The 24,828-nt window shown below is 44.6% G+C and overlaps 1 protein-coding gene across 2 annotated transcripts in view; it reads right to left on the minus strand.

The window, feature by feature from the left end:
- Positions 1-23,576, minus strand: part of LOC122541970 (uncharacterized) — a 60,497-nt gene extending 36,921 nt beyond the window's left edge. Inside the window, exon 1 of one of the 2 annotated variants that reach the window (XM_043679265.2) lies at positions 23,458-23,576. The gene's annotated coding sequence lies outside the window, so the exon portion shown is untranslated. The remainder of the gene's footprint in view (positions 1-23,457) is intronic. The other variant, XM_043679264.2, reaches the window with a different exon arrangement.
- Positions 23,577-24,828: the final 1,252 nt, after the last annotated feature.

A 24,828-nucleotide genomic window follows, 5' to 3' on the forward strand; every position in this document is an offset into this window, starting at 1 on the left:
TTTCTTTTTTTTTTGCTTTAAATTGCCTGAAATCTGTGACATCTCATTCTCTATCCATCCACCACAGAGTGCGATTTCTCCCATTTACTCTTGCCCAGGCCTGTCTTGATTGTGAAAACCTCCACCAAGTCCAATGGAATGCTGGCGGGGTGAATAGTACAGATTTGAGGGAAATAGTTGGAGAAGGCTTGTGAGAAGCAGTTGGGGCATGTGGGGTGGCAGTGGAGTAGAGTCATAGGGTCATAGAACTGTGCAGCATGGAAACTGACCCTTTAGTCCAGCTCGTCCATGTCAACCAGATATCCTAACCTAATCTAGTCCCATTTGCCAGGACTTGGTCCATATCCCCTTCCTATTCATATACACCCATCCAGATGCCTTTTAAATGTTGTAATTGTACCAGCCTCCAACACTTCCACTGGCAGCTCATTCCATACACGCACCACACTCTGCATGAAAAAGTTACCCCTCAGGTCCCTTTTCAATCTTTCCCCTCTCACCTTAAACATACACCCTCTAATTTTGGACTCCCGTACCCCAGGGAAACGACCTTGTTTATTTACACCATCCATGCCCCTCATGATTTTATAAATCTCTATAAGTTCACCCTCAGCCTCTGACAATCCAAGGAAAACAGCTTAATCAACAATGGCACTGGGTTTTAATTCAGAGAGTCAGGCAGAGTGCCCAGACATGGAATCAAATCTCACCACAGTAGCTGGTGGAGTTAAAATTTAATTGATACCTGAGGAAGGTTGTGGTGAGCTGCAGCCTGTGAAGTGTAGTGCTGTGGGAGAGGGAGTCCCTGGATTTTGACCCAGTGACACTGAAGGGACAGGTGATGTATTTCCCAGGTGTGTGGCTTAGAGGGGAGTTTGTGGCCAATGAGGTTGAGACATATCTGATTGTAGAGCTCACAGGTTTGGAAGATGCTGGTGAAGGAACCTTCATGAGTTATTGCAGTGTATAGCTGTTACACACAGCTAGTGCAGTGCATCTTGTAGCTGTTATACATAGCTAGTGTAGTGCATCGATGGTGAAGATAGTGAATGTTGAGGTAACCCATCCTGTGGAGCCTCTTTGACGTGCATGATGTCAAGTGTCTTGAGAATATTTAATTCTTGACATTTTTCTCAGTACCCTTCAAGTACAGTTGCTGTTTGCAATAATTAAAAAATACACAACAGATTTTGTTTAAATGAGGCTTTGGATAGGGAGGTTAGCCATTTCAGATACCCATTTCGGTCACCAATTGTCCGTCGATGTGAAACGAGCGTTGGTTGTCGTAATAATGCCTCTGGTTCGACAATATCTTTCAGGTAAGGAAATTTGCCAGTTTCAAATAACCTCCCTCCCCATCCCCTGACTCCCTTCCCAGTCTCTTCCCTCTCCCTTCCACTGCTCTCTGACACCAACCAGATTCATTCCTCTCAGTGACCAACCAGGTCATACCCTCTACCTGTCTTCACTGATCCCCACTTGACCACGCTGCCCCACCACCCTCTTTACCTGCAGCTCCCCCCACACCCACCTCTGTCCTGAGGAAGGGTGACACCCGAAACATCCACTTCTCCACTTCCTGCCTGGCTTGCTGTGTTCTTCCAGCCTCCTGCCCGTCTACTTTGGATGCAGTTTTATTTTTGTCTCTAATCCTTACCCAGTCTGGCCTACACGTGACCCCATACCACCCGGGGGCTCTTGAAGCAGCTTCGAAATGTCTGCTCAATAAGAGATGGGCAACGCGTGAATGGCCACATCCCATGAAAGGATCAAAAACAAAGCAGGCCAGTCATGTGGAAGAGGCCAGTCAGTGCCACTGATTGGTGTGGGTGTCTGTGCTCCAGTGTCAGACTCGACCATGTGCACTGCGTTCCCTGGCACTTTCCCAAAAACAACATTCAGTTAAACAATCAGGGATCTCCCCAACAGTGGAGCTGCGAGCTGCTTATTGCAGAGGCTGAAGCAACTGGAGCTTTCAGGAAGGGAATCCTGACTCACACTGAGTGACTCATGTTTGATATTGTTTCACTGAACTCTATTGAGGTAGGGCTGGTGAGCGGGCTGTTTGGGTGAGGGGGGGAGGGGTTTAGTGGAGATGTGGGGGTGGATTGAGGAGAGAGAGAAAGGGAAACTTCCCTGACGGTGAGTCATCATCACAAGCTCAGAGTCTCCACGCAGGCAGGCTCACTGTCAGACGTAAACACAAGGCAGGCAAGGCTGGATCAACTGGGGGCTGGTGGAGGAGGCCTGAGAAACAGGTAGCCCTTAAATCCCTGGGAGCTAAGTCCCAACTAGAACTGTCCAACAAATATCAGTCACCTCCACCCCCCTCACCCACTCAGTTTCTTCCAAGGATGCCTACCTTGAAGACGTCCTCTCTCTCCAAAGATTTCAGTGAGTCCCTCTCTCATTGTACCCTCCCCCCCCCCCCAAGTCCTCTCCTCTGCCCTGATGCTCTCAGCTACCTTCTCCCCAGCCCCACCCCCTCCCATTTATCTCTCCACCCCCGAGGCACCCAGTCTTATTCCTGATGAAGGGCTCCAGCCGAAAACGGCGATTTTCCTGCTCCTCGGATGCTGCCTGACCTCCTGTGCTTTTCCTGCAACACACCCTCAACTCACACTTGATGCTGTGTGCTTAACCTCTGAACTATTACACCTTCATGCTCACATTCCATATCCCCCATTGTGGAGGAAGCATATTAAAGTAGGAATTGCAGGGTTGCAGAGAGAAAGCAGGGGAATAGCATTATATGAGGTGCTCAGTCAGAGAGCTAGTTCAGACACAAATTGGCTGAATGGCCTCCTCTGACTCCTTGTTGAAGTCTCTATCCTACCTCCCTACTCCACTGACTCAGCTGTTTGCGGACTACATTCCCAGTTGCCTTTATCACCCGAAGTCACAGTTTCTGGAGTTCTTCATTCACCCAGAACCACCTCTTTAACCAAGCAGTTTATCCATCTCCAGTCTCACCTCTGTGCCCCATTCTCCGATGACCCCTCCACCTCCTCAGCCAGCTCTGCAGATCACAGCTGCACCAAGGTGAGCTCTGAGGAAAGGCTTGCATTTACATAGCCCCTGTTACAACACCCGTGTCACAGCCAATTAAGTGCTTTCAAAGCATAACATTATGGACCGGGACAGACCCCCCCCCCCCCCCCCCCCCCCCCCCCCCCCCACCACAAAACATTTCAAGAAGGTAAGCCCAGATCCTAACTTTTTTTTAGGCTGATGTGAGGTGGATATTCCGGGAGTGATGCAGCTGGTCAAACCACACAGCTTTAAGCTAAACCAAATTTACTTAAATACAATGGATGAAACACGAACAAAAAGAAACAGAATTCAGAATAACTTGTTTGAAAACCCAATCGACTTCTGTGTGCAAAGTGGGGTTTGAAATTACAACTTTCTGACTGGTGAGGTTATACTGATTGACTACTCACTATCTGAGTGATTCACCTCTGAGTGAGCAGATCGAGGTGGGAGCCATCGCAACATTTCAGAAGAATTCAAAGTCTGTGAGAAGATTTGTAGCTCGGGTGCTCGTTGTTGTGGTTCTGTTCGCCGAGCTGGGAATTTGTGTTGCAGACGTTTCGTCCCCTGTCTAGGTGACATCCTCAGTGCTTGGGAGCCTCCTGTGAAGTGCTTCTGTGATTTCAGGAGAATTTCGATCAACACTTCAAATACTATAGCATACAAGACTGAGGGGGGGGATCTGGTATGAACTCGTTGAATAATGGAAGTAAGCATTTGAGCTGAATCCCATTCGGTGAGATAGTGAGTGAGAGATCGTAGAAGGAATTGTGACCATGGGCAATGGTGTTTAACTCCTCCAATTGCTGTGGTTCTAGTGTGGCTCATGTAGCACAGTATTGTCCTCTGTTTTGCTCCCCAACTATATTCGGAATCACAGGACAGTTACAATGCTGAAGGAGGCCATTTGGCCCATCATGCCTACACCAGCTCTTCAAATGAGCACCATTTCCCTCATGATATATCCATACCATTACAAACTATTTCTATCCAAACAGTCATTCAATGTCCCCTTGAATGCCTCAACCGAATCTGTCTCCACCTCATCTCCCGGTAGTGCATTCCAGATGCTCACATTGTAATGAGGTCAGCCAGGTGGACCTCATAGAAAATGAGTTCCCTGATTGGGACTGTTAATTTGTTCCAATCATGGAGCTCTGGCTGACAGATACAAACAAGAGTCTCAGCAGTTCTGTTCACTCTGAGAGCTGGCTCTGAGGGAGCTGGATCAGTGTCAAGGTCTCCTCACGTGTAAATAAAGGGTGACTTGGTGATAGGATACCGGTGTCAGAGGAATTACTTCATCACCTTTGCTGTTTTGACGTCAGTTTAAGTCTATGCCCTCTCACTCTTATTCCTTATCCAAGTGGGAACAGCTTCTCCCTCTCCACTCTATCCAGTCTGTTCATGATTTCAAAAGCTTCTATCAGATCACTCTCTGCCCTCCTCTCTCCAAGGAGAACAGTCCCAACATCTTCAATCTATCCTCATCACTGAAATTTCTCATTCCTCGAACTTTGCTTCTGAATTGTTTCTGCACTTTCTCCAATGCATTTGCATCTTTTCAACACTGTGGCAACAGGAGAGATTTCCCAGGATGTTGCTGGGATTGCAGGGTTTGGGTTATTAGGACAGCTCGATGGGCTGGGACTTTTTTCACTGGAGCATAGGAGGTTGAGGGGGAGAACTTATAGAGGTTTATAAAATAATGAGGGGCATAGATAAGGTGATTGGCAGTTGGCTTTTCTCTGTGGTGGGGGATTTCAAGACTAGGGAGTGTATTTTTAAGGTGAGGTGAGAAAGATTTTAAAAAGGCATGAGGGGCAATTTTCTTTTTACACGGAAATGTTTGGAACGAACTTCCAGGCGAAGTGTTGGGTGCAATTACAACCTTTAAAAGACATTTGGATAAGGACATGAATAGGAATGGTTTGGCGGGATATGGGCCAAGCGCAGGCAGGTGGGACTAGTTTAGTATCGGATTATGGTCGACACGGACTGGTTGGGCCGCAAGGTCTCTTTCATTGCTGTATGACTCGATGACTCTAAAACCAACCGTACACAATACTCCAGCCTAGGGGTCTTGTCAGAGACTGTCCCCTACCACCGGACCTGGGACAGGGTGCAGCGAAACTGGGGGAGACAAAATATCTCGGGTTAACAGTACTAGTGTGAAATGAAAACTGTCAACATTTCCCTCTGGTAAAACCATGGAGCAGGAGAATGTTTGCGTAGGATTCTTAACAGTCTAACGTAGACCAATGGTGAATGGTTGGTAGGCATGGCAGTTAGTGCTGCAAAGGAAACTGTGTGTTTGAAGACAGGTACAAGACAGGTCTGAAAGCCTGGGGTGGCATGGTGGCTCAATGGTTAGCACTGCTACCTCACAGTGCTAGGGACTTGGGTTCGATTCCTGCCTTGGAGATGGTATAGGAAGGCAGCCAAGCTGGATTAAAGCAATAATGTGGTGGTAATGTCACTGCATGAATAGTCCAGTTGTCCTGTGCTGGCGATATGGGTTCAGTTGTCTCCACAGCAACTGGTATGATTGCAATCCAGTCTGGAGCTGAAAGCTATTCTCAGTAATGGCTGCTTTCTTTTTGTGTTTAAAAATCCACATCATTCACTGTTGCCCAATGGGAAGGAGATCTGCCGTCCTTACCCCGTGGAGCCAGAGCAATGCGGTTTTGCTGCCTCTGAAGTGGACTAACATGACTTTCAGTTCCAGGGCAATTGGGGATGGGCAACAAATGCTGGCCCAGCCAGCGGTACACAAGATCCAGGGAAGAATTAGAGAAAAAGAGAAGTTCATTGGGAAACTACCCTGCCATTCAAAAAGGTTATGGCTGATCTTTCAATGTGGACTCCACTATCCTGCCTGATTTCCCTTACCCCTTGGCTCCTTCACCATCTGAAAGTTTATTGATCTCAGTCTTGAGTACACTTGGGTGAGAGAATTTCAAAGATTACAAACTGAGTGAAGAATTTTCTCTTCAGCTCAGTATTAGATGCTCACTCAAATTAATGGTAAGACAGATCAGCCTCTCCGTTGCTTGTGTAGTATTATATCACACTAGGTATGTGAAATGCTTTTAAGAGACGTGATTGTAATATCTCATTGTATCATAACATGTGACCTGAGGGCATAAAGTCTCAGACTCCATCTTAACTGGATCCACTTGAAGCATGACATGCTGATAGAAACTTTCTATTAATTTTAACTAAATAGCTTACTATTAGCCCAGAAATTAAAGTGCCTGAAGCGTCCTCGGGAGTACTGTGTCCAGTTCTCATTCTACAATTATAGGAAGGATGTTACTTAGCTGGAGAGGGTTCAGAAGAGATTTACTAGTTGCTAGGCTTAGAAGATTTGAGTTATAAAGAAACTCAGATAGGCTGGAACCTTTTTTCAGTGGAATGTAAGCAGTTGAGAGGTGACCTTACAGAAATTTATAAAATCATGAGGGATAAACTTAGGGTTAATGGTAGGTTGCTTTCCCTAGGATAATGGGTGTCAAGACACATTTTTAAGGTGAGAGCAGAGAGATCTAAAAAAGACATTGGGGGCAAATGTTTTACAGACGTGGTTCGTGTTTGGATTGAACTTCCTGAGGAAGTGGTGGATGCAGATATAGTTACAACATTTAAAAGACATTTAGATAGGTACATGAATAGGAAAAGTTTGTGGGGATATGGGCCAGGAGCAGGCAGATGGGGCTAGTTTAGTCAGGGATTATGTTCTGCATGGATTGGTTGGATGTCTGTTTCCATGCTGTATGACTCGATGATTCTACGTAACAAATATTTATGATTCTTTCAGTACTGTGTTACCCCACATCTCATTCTTATGTTGTGGGAGCTTAAGAATGTATAAGTACTATGCTGGAGGCAAAAACCCACATCAGGGTGACAAATCATTGTGCATCTAAGCACAGGTGAAGAGATAGTTTTTTAATCACAGAATTCTGGAGAAACTCAGCAGGTCTGATGACATCAGTGGAGAGAAGAAGAGAATCAACATTTCAAGTGTGATCTGACTCTTCTTCAAAACTCTGAAGAAAGACATTCGATTCGAAACATTAACTCTGCACACATGCCGCCAGACCTGTAGAACTCCTCCATTATTCTCTGTGCTTGTTGCAGTGTTTGCAACATCTGCAATATCTTGCCTTTATATTTTCTAATCAACTTGTTCAGGAGTGTTATAATACACCACTAGAGCAGGTGGGATTTGAGCCTAAGCCTTGCAGTGCAGTGGCACAGTGGTTAGCACTGCTGCCTCACAGTACCAGGGTCTCAGGTTCAATTCCAGCCTCGGGTGACTGTCTGTGTAGAGTTTGCGCATTCTCCTCGTGTCTGTGTGGGTTTCCTCCCACAGTCCAAAGATGTGCAGGTTAGGGTGAATTGGCCATGTTAAATTGCCCATAGTGTAAGGTGTATTAGTCAGAGGAGGATGGATTACTCTTCGGAGGTTCGGTGTGGGCTGGTTGACCTGAAAGGCCTGTTTCCGTGCTGTGGGAAATCTAATCTAATCCTCCAGAACCAGTATTCGGAGATGCCGGTGTTGGACTGGGGTGTACAAAGTTAAAAATCACACAACACCAGGTTATAGCTAGTGTGCTTCCAATTAAACCTGTTGGACTATAACCTGGTGTTGTGTGATTTTTAACTTTCCCGAATCAGTGATAGGGACATGACCACTGCACCACAACAGCCCTAGATATTTTTAAATCAACCTTTACAAATGCATTATGACACATGTCTGAGTGGGGTGGGATTATAACTCAGGACCTCCTGGCCTAGATGTAAGGACACTACCATTGTGCCACAAGACCTCCCCAAAAAAAGTAAATTAGGAATCAGTTCTGATTCAGCCAAGAACATCCAATGAGATATTTGTGACAGCTTATGTTGCTGACAATCTGTCACTGTCTCAAAAAGGTGTGTGCTTGAACCCCTTGCTGCTGATGTGGTGTTAGTGATTGGACTCCAGTGACAATGAAGGAATGGCCAATATGGATAAGAGCTGGCACTGAGGCCTGTGTCCTGGTTGTGCTGCTGTTTCCAAGCAGCTGGCCGGAGGAGGAATGGAGCAAGTTTTTCCAGAAGTTGGGAAATGAGCCCCCACCACTCCAAGTGTCATGAGGCCAGGCAGGGCAAGGAAATTCAACTCGGAATGGGCAAGAAAATGTGGGCACGGTCAAATTTCCACCAGCCCGATGCCCAACCTGAAACCGGAGCCGAGCCACAGAATTTCAGAAGGGGCATACAACAGACGGATCAATCCAGTAATTTCTGCTTCACCCATCCACCCCCAAGATGAATATTCATGCCGGGGAAAGGAAGGAGGGGGTGAGGTGCTAACGATGAAATAAAGAGGGAGGAGCAAGGTGTTGTTGATGAGAGAGACGGCAGAGATGAATATTGGACACTGGTCTTGGAAGGGTTAACGAGTTGACACCAATGAGTGAGTGGCCTTTAATGTGGGAGTAGCTGTCTCTGCTAACCCTGTTCCCCATCGTTCAGCTGTGTGTGTGCAGCTGGGAGTCTACGCAGGACCCACCTGCTCAACAGTCTGTGCACGAACTGCTTTTTGCTTCTATTTCTGCTTCTACAGGGTCGTTGCCTTCAAAACTCAAACCTGCTCTATTTTTAAACATTTCCAATCACATCACACGCAGTTAGACCTGGGAAGACTGCAGAGTTAACCACTGCAATGCCAGTTTCTCGTCACGCCCCATGCACCACTTCACAGCAAGTTGGAGAGAGATAGGGAGAGAGAGAGAGAGAGGGAAAGGGAAAGAAAGAGAGGGAGAGAGAGGAAATGCGGTTGCACACTGAAGGTGGCAAGGAAAAAATAGGAAAACATACGAAAGATGGTGGGAAACAGGTTTACTGACGGTTTGAAGAGTGTTTTCAAGTCTATCAATGTTATCCCTTCCTCTTGCTTCTTAGGATATGGTTCCACTGTTGCACTGCAAGCAACCATGTTTGCACATCAAACATAACGGACACTTCCACTATAGAAGGCATCACAGATGAGGCTCTTCTCCATGAGCTTTGTATCCAGACTGCCTCATGTTGTCACAGAGTCATAGCACAGCACAGAAACAGACCCTTCAGTCCAACTCATCCATGCTGACCAGATATTCTAAATTAATCTAGTCCCATTTGCAGATCTGAAGGAGGGTCACCGGAACCCGAAACATGAATTCTGATTTCTCACCACAGATGTTGCCAGACCTGCTGAGCTTTTCTAGCAATTTCTGTTTTTGTTTCTGATTTCTAGCATCCGCAGTTATTTCTTTTTTAAAAAAATCTATGTGCTCTACTCACCCCAGGGAAAAGACCTTGACTATTCACCCTATCCAGGCCCCTCATGATTTTGTAAACCCCTATAAGGTCACCCCTCAGCCTCCAACACTCCAGGGAAAACAGACCCAGCCTATTCAGCATCTCCCGATAGCTCAAACCCTCCTCTCCTGGCAACACCCTTGTAAATCTTTTCTGCACACTCTCAAGTTTAACAACATTCTTTCTATAGCAGGGAGAGGAGAATTGAACACAGTGTATTCCAAAAATGGCCTCACCAATGTCCTGTACAGTCACAACATAACGTCCCAACTCCTATACTCAATGCACTGACCAATAAAGGCAAGCATGCCAAATGCTTTCTTCACTATCATGTCTACCTGTGACTCAACCTTAAAGGACAGTGATTGGAGAAAACAACACTACCCGATTCTCCCCTCTACAGTCGAGGGGAGCTGAGTCAAATTTCTCTATTTCATATTCCCAGAAATTGACATCAAACGGAGCCTCAAAGCATTTACCCCTGCCCCGTTGCCGCCCATATGCCAAATTCGGGGTGCAGTGCATCCAATCACCAAGGCTGTTTGAACAGCATTTGCCCAAACTGTGATGAAAAGGACAGAGCAGCACCACTGCCTGCACGTTACTGCCAACATGTTACACATCGTCCTGAACTTGGAAAGATGTCAGAAACGTGACACTCTGCAACACAATGGGAGGCTATTCATCCCATCACATCTAGACTAGTTCTTCCAAAGAGCAGTCCATTCACTCACCCCTGTTCTTTCCCACTATCCTCGAAATTGATGTTACTTCAAGTTTTATGCAATTCCTTTAGAGAACTGGAACTGGATTCTCTATCAGGTAGAGCTATCCATATCCTAATTAGTTTTTTGAGGTCTATTTTAGTTCGCTCTTTCATGGAGTGAGGGCCTCGTATTTGTTGCCCGTCTTCAACTGTCTACAGGAATAGGGTAGTTCGGGGTTTGGGCTTGCCATTTCAGAGGGCAGTTAAGAGTAGATCTGGTGTCACATGTAGTCCAGACCAGGTAAGGACAGCAGATTTCCTTCCCTCAAGGGAAGCGAACCAGATGGGATTGTACAACAAACAAAAGAGTGATAGTTTCATCATCACCGTTAGTCAGACTAGCTTTCAATTCTGAATTTATTTGAATCTATGTCTTCAGAACATTATGAGCCAAGAGCAACATTCCCTGTTTAGGGTATTCCCGATAATATCCTTTCTCTCTGCAGAGATTGCTGAGGTACGCGTGTGGATCTGGTTCTGCAGCATTAGCTTGACGAGTGCTTTTTCATTCATTCACAGGAAACATTTATTGCCCAACTCTAATTGCCAAGAGGGCAATGAAGAGTTAACCACATAGCTGTGGGTCTGGAGTCACATGTAGGCCAAACCAGGTAAGGACGGCAGTTTCCTTCCCTAAAGGACATTAGTGAACCAGATGGGATTTTCTGACAATCAATCCATGGTCATTGTTAGACTCTTAATTCCACATTGTCCCTTTTTATTTTCTTGAATTCAAATTCCGCAATGTGCCCTCGCAGGATTTGAACCCAGGTCTGAAGAACATTACCTGGGGTCTCTGGATTAACAGTCCAATGGTAATACCACTAGGGCATTGCGTCCCACCCCCCAATGTCAAACCTGCCATTGGCTGTGTGTCTTAGAGTGAACGTAAGTCCCAGTGACATTACTCCTACCCTATCCTCTCCCCATTGTTCCTCAGCTCGTGTTGTCTGAATTTTTCACCAATTCTCTTAAACCAGTGCTGGCTGGTTAACAATCTTTCATCCAGAAAGGGAGATAGTTTCCCTTTATTTGTTGTGAGCACTGCCTTCTTGATTTCAAACTCCTTCCTCCAAACTCCTCTGTCCACTTCTTTGTTGTAAGTAGAAAGTTTGGCTGTTCCTTCAGCTTTGCTGGTTCAGAATCTTTCCCTAGCAGCACTGTGGGTGTCTCTACACATTGATAGACTGCAGCGGGTTCAGGAAGGCAGCTCACTCCCTGCTTCTCAAGAGGTAGTTAGGGATGGACAATAATAGTTATGATGCCCAATCCCATGAATGAATAAGGAAAAAGAATTTATTGCTCACAGATTGCCCTACATGTTTATCAGCAGAGCTGCCCCAAATGAAGATGTCACATTCCCTCCAATCATGAATGGGTTATTGCTTCATGGGTGTATGTTGGGGTAATGATGCTCAAGCAACAATGGAAAGACTGAAACTACTGGTCAGGGAACACAGGTCCCACTACAGCAGTTAATGGGGTTTAATCAATTTGATCCATATTCATTAGCATTTAGTGGAAAGACAGGGGGATGCTGTTGATATCATAGAAATCTGTAAAATTCTAACAGGACTAAATCTGGGAGTCCAAAATCATGGGTCACAGTCTTAGGATATGGGGTAGGCCATTGAGGATTGAGAACAAATTTCTTCATCCAGTGGTAAGTCTGTAGAATTCTCTGCCACAGAAATCTGTTGAGGTCAAAACTTTGAGTGTTTCAAGAAGGAGCTGGATATAGTTCTTAAGGCTAACAGTATCAAAGGAAATGGGGAGTAGGAGGGAACAGGGGTGTGTTCACACCAAGAGTGTTCACACTGAGAGAGCTGGATGTGTGTCAAGGACTCTCCACTTATAATGAAAAGGTGACTTGGTGATAGGATACCAGCCTCATGGAGTTATTTCAATGACGATGACCATGAATCCATTGTTGATTATCAGGAAAACCCATCTGGTTCACCACTGTCCTTTAGGGAAGGAATTCTGCCATCCTTACCTGGTCTGGCCTACACGTGACTCCAGACCCACAGCAATGTGGTTGACTCTCAGCTGCCCTCTGGGCAATTAGGGATGGACAATATTGAATGGCTTACTCCTGCTCCTACTTTCTACGTTGCATACAATGCCAACAATAACAATATGATACAATGTGTAGGATCAATCGGGCTCGACAGTAATTTGTTTGACCCACTTTTATTCCTCCTCAAACCCTGGCCAGCCAAGCACTGCAGGATTAAAAAAAAATATTGATAGGAAGTAGGTGTCGCTGGCTGGGCCAGCATTTGTTGCCCATTCCTAATATCTCTTGAGAAGGTGGTGGTGAGCTGCCTTTTTAACCCTTGCAGTACATACGTTACAGGGACACGCACAGAGAGGAATTCCTGGATTTGACCGAGTGACAGTGAAAGAACGGTGATATAGTTCCAAGTCAGGATGGCGTGAGTGTGGCTTGGAGAGGAACTTTCATATTCTGGCGTTTCCATGTTCCCCATGAGGGAATCATAAACTGAAATAGCCACATTTATCAAATACCTCCATGTGTATGAAGGAATTACTACCATCACATTTTGTATTTTTAAGATGAGAGGAGAAAAATTTAAAAGGGAACTGAGGGGCAACTTTTTCACACAAAGGGTAGTTATGGAGTCATAGTCACAGAGTCATACAGCATGGAATTAGACCCTTCAGTCCAACCAATCCACTCCAACCATGTTCCCAAACCAGATTAGCCCCATTTACCTGCATTTGGCCCATATCCTTCCAAACCTTTCCTATTCATGTACCTGTCCAAATGTCTTTTAAATGTTGTCACTGTATCTGCATTCACCACTTCCTCTGACAGTTCGTTCCACACATTTACCACTCTCTGTGTAAAAATGTTGCCCCTCACATCTTTTTAAATCTTTCTCCTCTCATCTTAAACATACATCATCTAGTTTTGAACTCCCCAACCCCCTGGCGAAAAGACCTTGCTATTCATGCCCCTCATGATTTTACAAACCCCTATAAGGTCACTCCTCACCTCCTACGCTCTAGTGAGTAACTTCCAAGCCTCTCCGACCTATCTTTATAACTTGCACCTTCCATTCTTGGCAATGTCCTGGTAAATCTTTTCTGAACCCTCCCCAATGTAATAATATCCTTCCTGTAGCAGGGTGACCAGAACTGTACACAGCACTCCAAAAAGGACCTCACCAATGTCCGAAACAAACTCAACATGACATCCCAACTCCTATACTTAAGTTCATATGTGGAATGAGTTGCCAGGGGAAGTGGTTGATGCAGGTACAGTTACGACATTTAAGAGACTTTTAGACAGGGACATGGATAGGAAAGATTTAGGGGGATATGGACCAAACCCGGGCTAGTTTAGTTTGGGAAACCTTGTAGGCATGGATGAGTTGGGCCAAAGGATCTGTTTCCATGCTGTATGATTCTATGGTCCACATTTGTAAGACCCTTTTATTGGCTTGTTGAAAGTAGGTTCTGAAGCCTGGTTTATCTTAACCAGTTTAGTGATGGGAATCATTGACAAATGTTAACCACGAGAAAAGAATAGCATATTGTTTGAAAGGACAGCACCTAGTTTCTCAGTACTCTTGAGATCAAGTCAAACAGTAAACCTGTGTAAATGATGATCTTAGAAGTGCTTCATTTTAAAAAACATTTGATTAAAAGCTCAAGCGTGTTAATTGTATGTCCTTTCATGTGCGTTAATGTGCTTCTGCTTGTTTGTTCCTGTATGTGTGGTTGTTTCTTTGTGCGTGTTTGTGAGGGGGAGGTGCCATTACTGACTGAAGTGGAATAGAGTTGGCTGGATGTCTATTACTGTTTATTATCTAATTGCTGCATGCATAGGTGTGTGCATGTCTGTGTGCACGTGAGTGAAATTGTGTGTGTAAGTGTGTACGTGCGCAAGGGTGGCACGCTGGTTTAGTGGTCAGCACTACTGCCTCATAGCGTCGAGACCTTGGTTCGATTCCATCCCTTGGGCAACTGTCTGTGTGCAGTTTGCGCGTTCTCCCCATGTCCGTGTGGGTTTCTTCCAGGTGCTCCAGTTTCCTCCCACAGTCCAAAGATGTGCAGGTCAGATGGATTGAACATGTTGGATTGCCCATACCTGCAGGGTAGATGTATTAGCCATGGGATGTGCAAGGTTGCAGGAATAGGATAGGGGATGCTCTTTAGAGGGTTGCTGTGAGCTTAATGGGCTCTTCCCATGCTGTAGGGATTCTAAACGTGCATGTAGGAATTGGCATGTCCCTGTTTGCATTTGTATTCAAGCATGATTTTATATGTGTGCTATTGTGTGCATGTCCTTTCATGTGCATTAATGTGCTTCTGCATATTTATTCCTGTATGTGTTTGTTTCTGTGTGCATGTTTGTGTTTTTGCATTTTTATCTGTGTGTTTATCCAAGTGCTTGGTAGTGTCCAATTGAGTGTTTTTTTTTGTTTGTGTATGCATATACCTGTGTGTTTATCTGTGTGTGTGTGTGTGTGTGAGCTAAATCTCCCAAGTGCAAAATTCTGCTGGCAATCACCATCAACATTTGCCTTCAGCAAACAAAGAGATGAGGGGAAGTACGGAGGCGAAGAAGGGAGTGTAAAATTGGGAGAGGGGCACAAAATATGGAGCAAGTGAGATAGGCTGAGAGAGAGAGAGAGACAGAGTTAAGCAATTGAGGTTGATGATGGAGGGGTGACAGTCGAAAACGAGGGAGGAAAAATTGAAAACCAACATCTCATAAAAATGAGTGAAAATGGTCACGAGTGGGAAGGTTAAGTGATGGTGTTCTGCTCATGCATTCAGAAGCAAATCCACACTGCATCCCTGGTTTCAGAATCACTCCCTTAGCACTGAGACAGTTAATAATTGAAATTCTGGAAGCAGACTCTATGTCAGGGGTCCGAGATTTATCAAAGGGGCTCACGTGCTGAATTGCGTCAGCAGCTCCCCCTTGAGAGCTTCAAATGTTCTATAAACAGAACAGAAAGAGCCGATGCTGCCCCAAGGCATCTCGGTCTGAGGGTTTTATATAGACATGAAGGAACCAAAAATAGCAACGTGCCTTCAGACGACAGGTTCTGAAGGTGCAGACAGACTGAGAGACAAAGATAGACAGATAGACAGACGGACAGAGAAAGAGGTGCAGCCAAAGTCGCAAAAAGATAAAAAGAATGCAGCCAAAACCTGAATGAAACCCACCATCATGAATAAAAAGCTAAAGGCTCATTCTTAAAAAAAAAACCTGACACAGAGAGGCAGTTCTGAATGAAAGAATTAGCCATTCAAGTGCATCAAATTTCATTCATCCCTTTATGGATTTTCTCAATCTTGCTCTCTCGCTGCCTTCTCTCTCTCTTCTTGTCTCTTCTATGTTCAGTTTCTCACTGCTTTTCTCTCCATTTATTTGCTCCATTGTTTCTTCTCTGTGTGTATTTTTTTCTTTTTTGTTTCTCTGCTTTCTCTTTTTTTTGGTTCTATTTTAATCTCTTTCCTCTATCCTTTATTTTCACCATTTCCCATCTCTCAGTCCCTCAATATCTCTGTCCTTCTCTCTCTATCTTTTTTCTCTCTCTACCCTTTTTCTCTCTTTCATTCCCCAATTTTTCAAGTTCCCCTGCGTCTTTTCTCCTTTTCAATTTTCTTCAGTTCTCCGCATGCACTGACCATCACTTTCATTCCATTCTCTCTCCACCTTCCTCGCCCCTCCCTTCACTTTCTCTGTTTCACTGATTCCTTTCTCCTTGACAAACACGTTCAGACTGAATGGGGGAAAATGTCAGCAGAGCTAATCTAAAAATAGACTCAGCCATTAATTCATGGACAGATGAGGGAGTGAAGTGGCATTGCGTCAGAGAGTAACAGGGCAGTGTGAAATCAGGGCACGTCTTTTCAATCCAATCATGCCTCGCACAAAGAAACTGGAGAGGGATCTGAACATATTTCTGTTTAACAAGCTTCACCTTCATTCCCTTCACCTTGTTAATATCCCTCATTTATTGCTGGGGTGGGACTGAGTCTCACGAGGGTTATTTTCCCCGGAAGGCTGAGAAGTTTACAAAATCATGAGGGGTATGGATAGGGTAAATAGCCAAGGGTGGGGGAGTCCAAAACTAGAGGGCATTGGTTTAAGGTGAGAGGGGAAAGACTTGAAAGGGACCTAAGGGGCAACTTTTCATGCAGAGGGTGGTGTGTGTATGGAATGAGCTGCCAGAGGAAGTGGTAGAGGCTGGTACAATTACAACATTTAAAAGACATCTGGATGGGTATGTGAATAGTTAGGGTTTGAAAGGGTATGGGCCAAATGCTAGCAAGTGAATCTCTGGTCAGTAAGGCCGAGTTGGACCGAAGGGGCTGTTCCATGCTGTACATCTCTATGACTCTACAACTGTGATCAATTTTGGTCCCCTTATCAAAAGAAGGAAGTACTGACATTGGACGCAATGCAGAGAATACTCGCTAGGTCAATCCTGGGAGTGGAGGTATTTTTGAATGAGGAGATTTTGAGTAGATTAGGCCTGTACTCATTGGAGTTTAGAAAATGAGAGGCGACCTTTTAGAAACATTTTAGGACTTTTAGGGACAAAAACATAAATTACTCAGCAGATCTGGCAGCATCTGTGTAGAGAAAGCAGAGGTAAAGTTTCAGCTCCAGTGACTCTTATTCAGAACGCTTGGTTTTTAAGATTCTGGGGGGGGGGGGGCATGACAGGACAGACTCAGAGAGATTGCTTCCCCTTGTGGGAGAGTCTAGAACCAGAGGGCATAACCTTAGAACAAGGGGCTGCTCAGTTAGGAGAGAGATAGGGAGATAATTTCCTCTCTCAAAGAGTCATGAATCTGTGGATATTTTTAATACAGAGGACTGTTGAGGTTATGTCAGCGTGGGCTGGGTGGTTAAGCATATTCAGATAGACAGGTTTTTAATCAGTGAGGGAATCATGGGTTATGGGGAAAAGGTTTGAAAATGGAGTTGAAGATGATCAAATCAGCCATTGAATGGTGGAACAGACTCAATGGGCTGAATGGTCTCCTTTTGATACTCCATCTTACAGTCAGTAAAATCTGTTCAAGAGAAAAGGTTTTCATTACAAATGGCACCTTTACGATTGCCAGCTCTGACTAGAAAGTTTCGCCTCCAAGTTTCTGGGGAATGATCGTTCCACTGCAGCATTGTGAGAGTGCTACACTGTTGGGAGTGCTATCTTTCTGACGAAACGTTAAACATTGTCCTTATCTGCCTGTTCAGGTGGATGTAAAAGGTTCAGTGACATCCCTTAGTGTCCTGGCCTGTATTTATTTCTCCATCAAATCTCAGGAACATTAATTTTTAAAATTCATTCACGGGATGTGGTCACCATTGGCCCGGCCAGCATTTATTGCCCATCCCTAAATGCCCAAGGAGCCATTTAGAGCAAATCATATCACTGTGAGTCTGGAGTCACGTGTAGGCCAGATCAGGTAAGGATGGCAGTTTCCTTGCCTGAAGGACATTAGTGAACCTGATGGGTTTCCCCCGACAATCGACAATAGTGTCATGTTCATCTTTAGACTCTATTTTTATTGAATTCAAATTGCATCAGCTGCTGGGCAGGATTTGATTACAGGCCCCCAGAATGTTTCCTAGATCTCCGGATTAATAGTCTAGAATTGACTAGGCCATCACCTCCCCAGTTTGATGAGTATTTTCTGTTTTGACTGTGATAAAAAGAGCAGGCGCAATTGTGATAGTATAGTTTTCATCACGACCTCAGCTCATTTGCGACTGAAACATTTATTCATGCCTCTATTATCTGTCACCTTAAGTGTTCCAGCGCACTCCTGACCGCTTTCCCACTTTTGAACTTTTGTAACTCGAGCTCCTTGAAAACTCTGTTGCCTTAACTCACCGCAAACCCTGTTCACCGATCCCATCTGTGCTTGCTAGTCTGCACAGATTCCCATTGAAACTTCAGAGTCACAGGATCGCAGGAGCATTATTGTGCAGAAGGAGGCCATTCAGTCCATCCTGCCCATGCTGGCTTGACAAATGCACACCTAGTGCCAGCCTCCTGCCTTTTCCCCAGACCCTTGCACACTATCTGCATACAAATAATCTACACTGCCCTCTTAACCACCTCCACCTATTGCACCTGCTCTTCTTCTGCTGTGATTCCCGTTCCAAATCTCGATTACTGGATTTGACACTGATGTAGCTCCTGGACTGACAACATTTCCAAAGTAATTCATTTGTTTGTGAAGTGCTTTGAAACGCCCAGAGATCATGAGCCTGCTACAACAGAGCATTGTCAGTAAGGGGCCTGTTCCCTTTGCTGCAACAAAATGACCCAAACTCATTGTTCAGTGACCCTTGAATTGTTTTGAATCTCCTATTGAAAACCTTGCAACATTCTCTGGCTCTGTTCCTAGGATCGAACATAGCAACCAGCAGTTGTCTGAACGTGACACATTCACACTTTCAGGTTTACGTTGCACGAATGGGCACACACAAAAAAAAATGCATTTTATCACAGAGATTGGCAAAAGAAAATCTGGACGGAAGTGAAATGTGTTCACTCAGACAGTTGTGGGGATTTAGGACTCTGACTGAAAAGAGGCAGTGGAGGTAGAATCTGTAAATAATTTTAGAAAGGACTGGGATATTAACTTGAGGATGAGATACTGACGAAGCAAAGGGCATAGTGGTGAGACACAAACCCTCTTTCAAAGAGGCAGCACAGAAATGAGGGAGCGAATGGTCTCCTCTTATGATGTAAATTTCTATGATTTCAGGAAAAATAGTCGTCTTTCTTTAGTTTTTTATTTATCGCTGCCTAACACTCTGTCTCTTCAGCCTATCCTTTGTGGCCAATGGCCCAGAGCAAAGCTGGCTACTGGTTGGGAGCTGGTGGAGCCCAGTCAGAGCACATGGCAGACCTTATAGACAGACTGTAATGTCTATATTTTTAACTTTATTTCTTATTTTCCTAAATTATACTATGAATATCTGTAATGTGGTGTAACTTTTGTTTTCCATAATTTCTCTATCTTTTTGTACCTCCGATGGCATTGTGTGTGGGCGACATTGTACACTTTTCATTTTACCCCTGTTCCTTTGTAAGTTGAGTGCACATGACAATAAACCTAATTCTAATTCACTTGTCATCTCTCTTCCTCTCTCCTAATCATGCTTTTTGGCTCTCTTTTCACTGTTCTTTTCATGTCACCAACCACATTTCTTAGTGACATTCTTTCTCCGCCTGTCCTATTTTGTTTTCTCTTCCCCTCTCTCATGTTGTCTTGCATCTTCTCTCCATTATGTTCTGTGCAATAATTCCCGGTGTAGGAAGTCCCAGGCTTTCTGCAAGTTAGTTCTGGGCTGGGTGGAGCGAATACCTGAGTGGGTTACTCTTCGGAGGGTCGGTGTGGACTTGTTGGGTCAAAGGGCCTGTTTCTACACTGTAGGGAATCTAATCAAGCCTTTCCTATTCAAAAGTGGGCGGCACAGTGGTTAGCACTGCTGCCTCACAGTGCCAGAGACCAGGTTCAATTCCTGCCTCAGGCAACTGTCTGTGTGGAGTTTGCACATTCTCCCCGTGTCTGTGTGGGGGGTGCTCCAGTTTCCTCCCACAGTCCAAAAATGTGCAGGTTAGATGAATTGGCCATGCTAAATTGACCGTAGTATTAGGTGAAGGGGTAAATGTAGGGGAATGGGTCTAGGTGGGTTGCTCTTTGGAGGGTCAGTGTGGGCTTGTTGGGTAGAAGGGCTTATTTCCACACTGTAAGTAATCTTAAAAAAAATTATATTTCTCCTTCCTCACCATCTTCATCAGAGGAGCATTTTTTATTGTTTGCAAATCTAGTTCTCATGCCTATCAATCATAGAATCCCTACAGTTTGGATGCCAGCCATTTGGTCCATGCCAACCCTCTGAACAGCATCCCACCCAGTCCCATAACCCTATCCCAATATCCCTGCATTTCCCATGGCTACTCCACCCAGCCTGCACACTATGGGGCAATTTGCTATGACCAATCCACCTAACTTGCACATCTTTGGGCTGTGGGAGGAAACTGGAGCACCCAAAAGGAACCAGCTGGGAGAGTGTGCAAACTCACACAGATAGTCACCCAAGGGTGGAATTGAACACAGGTCCCTGGCACTATAAGGCAGTAGTGATAACCACTGAGCCACTGTGGGACTCTAGAGGTATTGCTGACTGACTAATACTTCACCTTACTGTGCAAAAGCGTTATCTAATGCCCAAGAGTTGCCATTTCGAACAGGGAAAGGGAGGAATTTTATCACTGAGAGGTTTGTGAATTTTCTCATAGATATTTACAGGGGGAAAGTGATGCTGGAGATCAGAGTCAAGAGTGTGTTGCTGGAAAAGCATAGCAGGTCAGGCAGCATCCAAGGAGCAGGAGAGTCGATGTTTCTGACATAAGCTCTTCATAAGATTCCTGATGATGCCAGTGCTTTAGCTGTTGCAGAACAGCTTGATAGGGGTGCAGGAAGTTTTGAAACACAAGTCTACAATACTATTACTGAAATTTGTCAGGATCCATAGCAATTGCAGTATCCAAAGTCTCCAAACATTTATTCATACCACACAGAGTGAATCGAATTTGTGAAGACTGGCATCTAAGATCTCTGGAAAAAAGCTGACATGGATCATCTGCTTAGTTGTAGATTGTTGTAAATGCTTCAGCCTTATCTTTTGCTCGGATGTGCTAGGCTCCCCCATAATTGAGAATGGAAATATTTATGGTACCTCCTTCTCTAATGAGCTGTTTAAATGTTCGTTTCTCAAGTGGATGTGGCAGGACTGCAGAGCTTAGATCTGATTGATTGATTGGTTTTGAAATCCCTTGGTTCTGTCTATCACTAGCTGCTGACGTTTGGAACATACGCAGCCCTCTGTTGTAGCTTCACCAGGTTGGCACATATTTTTATGTATGAATTGTGCTGCTGTTGGCATACACTCCTGCTCCCTCCATTGAATCAGGGTTGATTCCCTGGGTTGATGGTAATGGTAGAATTGGGGAACTTGCTGGGTTAGATTGTGTTGGAATGTGATTCTGCTGTTACTGATGGTCCACAGCTCCAGTCTTGAGTTACTGCATCTGTTCTAGCCCATTTAGCACGGTGATAGTGCCGCATAACATGAGAGAGGCATTCCTCACTTTTCCTCATTTCATATGTTCTTCAACAATAGGGCATGGGTGTGTGTTGGTAATGTTATTGAAGTTGTACTTCAGGTACCATGACTACTACGCCAATAACGATAGTTCAAGTCCTATCCATTTAAAAGTTTGAAAGGCAAATGAAATGTTAACTTTTATTGCAAGGAGGTCATAGAATCATACAGCACAGAAACACACCATTTGGTCCAACTCATCTGTGCCAACCAGACATCCCAACCTGACCTAATTCCATTTGCCATAATTTGGCCCATATCCCTTTCCTATTCATCTATCATTCCAGATGCCCTTTAAGTGTTGCAATTGTACCAGCTTCCACCACTTCCTCTGGCAGCTCGTTCCATACACACATCACCCTCTACATGAAAAAGTTACCCCTCAGGTCCTTTTTAAATCTATCCCCTCTCACCCTAAACCGCTGCCCTCTAGTTTTGGATTCCCCTACTGTTGGAAAAAAGACCTTGTCTATTCACTCTATCCATGTCCTTCATGATTTTATTAACCTCTCTAAGGTCATCCCTCAGCCTCCGATGCTCCAGTGAAAAAGCCTCAGCCTATTCAGTCTCTCCCTTTGGCTCAAACTGTCCAACACTGACAACATCTTTGTAAAGATTAGAGTGGTGCTGGAAAAGCACAGCAGGTCACGCAGCATCCGAAGAGCAGGAAAATCAAAGTTTTGGGCAAAAGCCCTTCATCAGGAACTTTTGCCCGAAACGTCAATTTTTCTGCTCCTCGGATGCTTCCTGACCTACTGTGCTTTTGCAGCACCACTCTAATCTTGACTCTAATCTCCAGCACCTGTAGTACTCACTTTCACCTAACATCTTTGTAAAGCTTTTCTGAACCCTTTCAAGTTTCACAACATCCTTCCGATAGGAGAGAGATGAAAATGGAACACAGTATTCCAAAAGTGGCCTCACCAATGATCTGTACAGCCGCAACATGACCTCCCAACTCCTATATACAATGCTCTGACCAATAAAGGAAAGCATACCAAAAACCTTTTGCACTGTCCTGTCTACCTGCGGCTCCACTTTCAAGGACCTGCACCCCCAAGTTTCCTTGTCCGGTTATACTCGCCACGGTCCTCTCATTAACTGTGTAGATCCTGCCCTGGTTTGCCTACAAAATGCAACATCTCACATCTATCTAAATTAAAGTCCAATCACCAGTCCTCATGAGGTATAAAATGAGGAAATTCTTGTTATAATTGTACAGGCCATTGTTGAGAAAACAGCTATCATCCTTAGTACAGTTTTGGTTTCCTTATTTTAGGAGAGATGCATTTTTGTTGGAGACATATCAGAGAAGGCTAAGTCCTGGGATAAACAGGTTGAAAGGTGAAACAAGTTGGGCTATACTCTTGGAATTTAGATGAGTGCGAGATGACCTTATTGAAACAAATAAGATTCTGAGGGAACTTGACAGGGTAGATACGGCGAGAGTGTTTCTCTTGTAAAGTAGTCTGGAACCAGGGGATGCGGTTAAAAGTATGTGATCCCCATTTAAGACGGGGACAATGATGACGAATTTCTTCTCAGACAGGTCATTAGAATTTAGGATTTGGAGGTGCCAGTTTTGGACTGGGGCATACAAAGTTAAAAATCACACAACACCAGGATATCGTCCAACAGGTTTATTTGTAAGCACTAGCTTTCAGGTTGTCAACCAGCTGATGAAGGAGCAGCGCTCCGAAGGCTAGTGCTTCCAAACAAACCTGTTGGACTATAACCTGGTGTTGTGTGATTTTTAAAATTAGAATTTAGAATTATCTACCCAAGAGGGCAGTGGCAGCTGGAGCATTACATACATTCCAAGCCAAGTCTGATGGATTTTGGATCTAAAAGGGTGTCAGGAGGTTATGATTTGCGCAGGCAGGAAAGTGAAGCTGATGAACTTATTGAATGGCTGAACAGGTTCAAGGGGCCGAATGGCCTTCTGTTTCGTATATATTCTGATAAAACAAACACTGGAAATAAAAAAAAACGGTAAAAGAAGGTAAAATGTGACCCTGAAGCAGTCAGATTATCATTTAAAACTTCCACAGTTCACTCATGTCCTTTAAGCAAAACCAGTTATTGTACTTACCTGGCACGACCTCTATGGGACACTTACCAAGCAGGTCTGTTACATCAAATCACTAGTTTCTGTGAATCGAAAAGAAAACACAGAAGACTTTTGCTGTCAATAATGGTTACATCCTTCGAGTGAATGAAAGGAAACTACTCCATCTGTCTGTAGGTGCAGCTCAAGCTGCAGAGAGGAATCCTACCTCTTGTTTCAGACACTCGAGTATCTTAACTGTTCTGCAATTCTCTCTATAAATAGCATTCAAATATTCTGGGTCACAGGACTGCAGGAGAGGGAAATAAACCATTTAACTGTTGGTGGTGACTCAATGCCCCAATTCAGAGACAGTCCATGCCCTTCAAACCTCAGAGCACTTGAGTGTCAGAGTTATCAGAATGTCACATCGGCTTCACTCTGCAAACCTGGACAGAGCAGACACATTGGCAGCCTTGCTGTACTATTCTATTGAGACAACATACAGCAGGCACTGGAGAAGTACCACCAGTGAAGTCTTTGTGAGAAACGACAAAGATAAAGAAAACAACATTCTAACTGCAGCATCCTCACCCGAGCCAACTTTCCCAGCATTGAAACAATAATCACTTAAAACCGAGTGGACTGTGGTGCTTGAGTGCCAACTGAGGGTACCATAGTGGCCCAGTGTTTAGCACTGCTGCCTCACAGCATCAGGGCTCTGAGTTCGATTCCACCCTCGGGGTGACTGTCTGCATTGAGTTTGCACATTTTCTCTGTGTCTGTGTGGGTTTCCTCCAGGTGCTCTGGTTTCCTCCCACAGTCCAAATATGTGCAGGTTCGCATGGATTGGCCATGCTAAATTGTTCATTGTGTCCAGAGATATGCAGGCTGGGTGGATTAGCCATGGAAAAGGCAGGGATTGGGTAATGAGGTGGTTCTGGATGGGGTGCTCTTCTGGAGGTTGGTGTGGAATTGATGGACTGAATGACCTGTTTCCACACCGAAGGGATTCTGTGAATCTAACTGCCTGTCTCAAAATTCAATCACAGTAGGAGACTTTCAGGAGGGCAGTTGTTATGGACCAGACCAAACCTCCTCAAAACATACAGTGGAGGAAGGAAAGAATTTGTAGCTGTAACAACTGCTCCTTTTTTGAGGTATTTTAGGTGTGGAAGGTGATTTCCTCCAATTCCAGGAGCAGCAATTACTGTTTTATATGTTATTACATTGTTTTGGAACTTTGGAGAAAAAAATACTCAAAACAACAGCACGTTTAAAAGGGAGAAAAAAATCAGACAAAGACATCGAGCATGGTCTGTAAGGGAGAGAGAAAGAAACCCACATTGCTAACTGTCACAGCAGTGAATCTGCACAATTACTGCCTTTGCTGTTTGAATTCATGTATCACTGGACATCGGAGTGTGTCTAGGAAAATTTAAC

Source organism: Chiloscyllium plagiosum, unplaced genomic scaffold (assembly GCF_037043375.1).
Source record: "Chiloscyllium plagiosum isolate Xiang-an unplaced genomic scaffold, Cpla_swu_hap1 HiC_scaffold_33, whole genome shotgun sequence".
NCBI lineage: Eukaryota > Metazoa > Chordata > Chondrichthyes > Orectolobiformes > Hemiscylliidae > Chiloscyllium > Chiloscyllium plagiosum.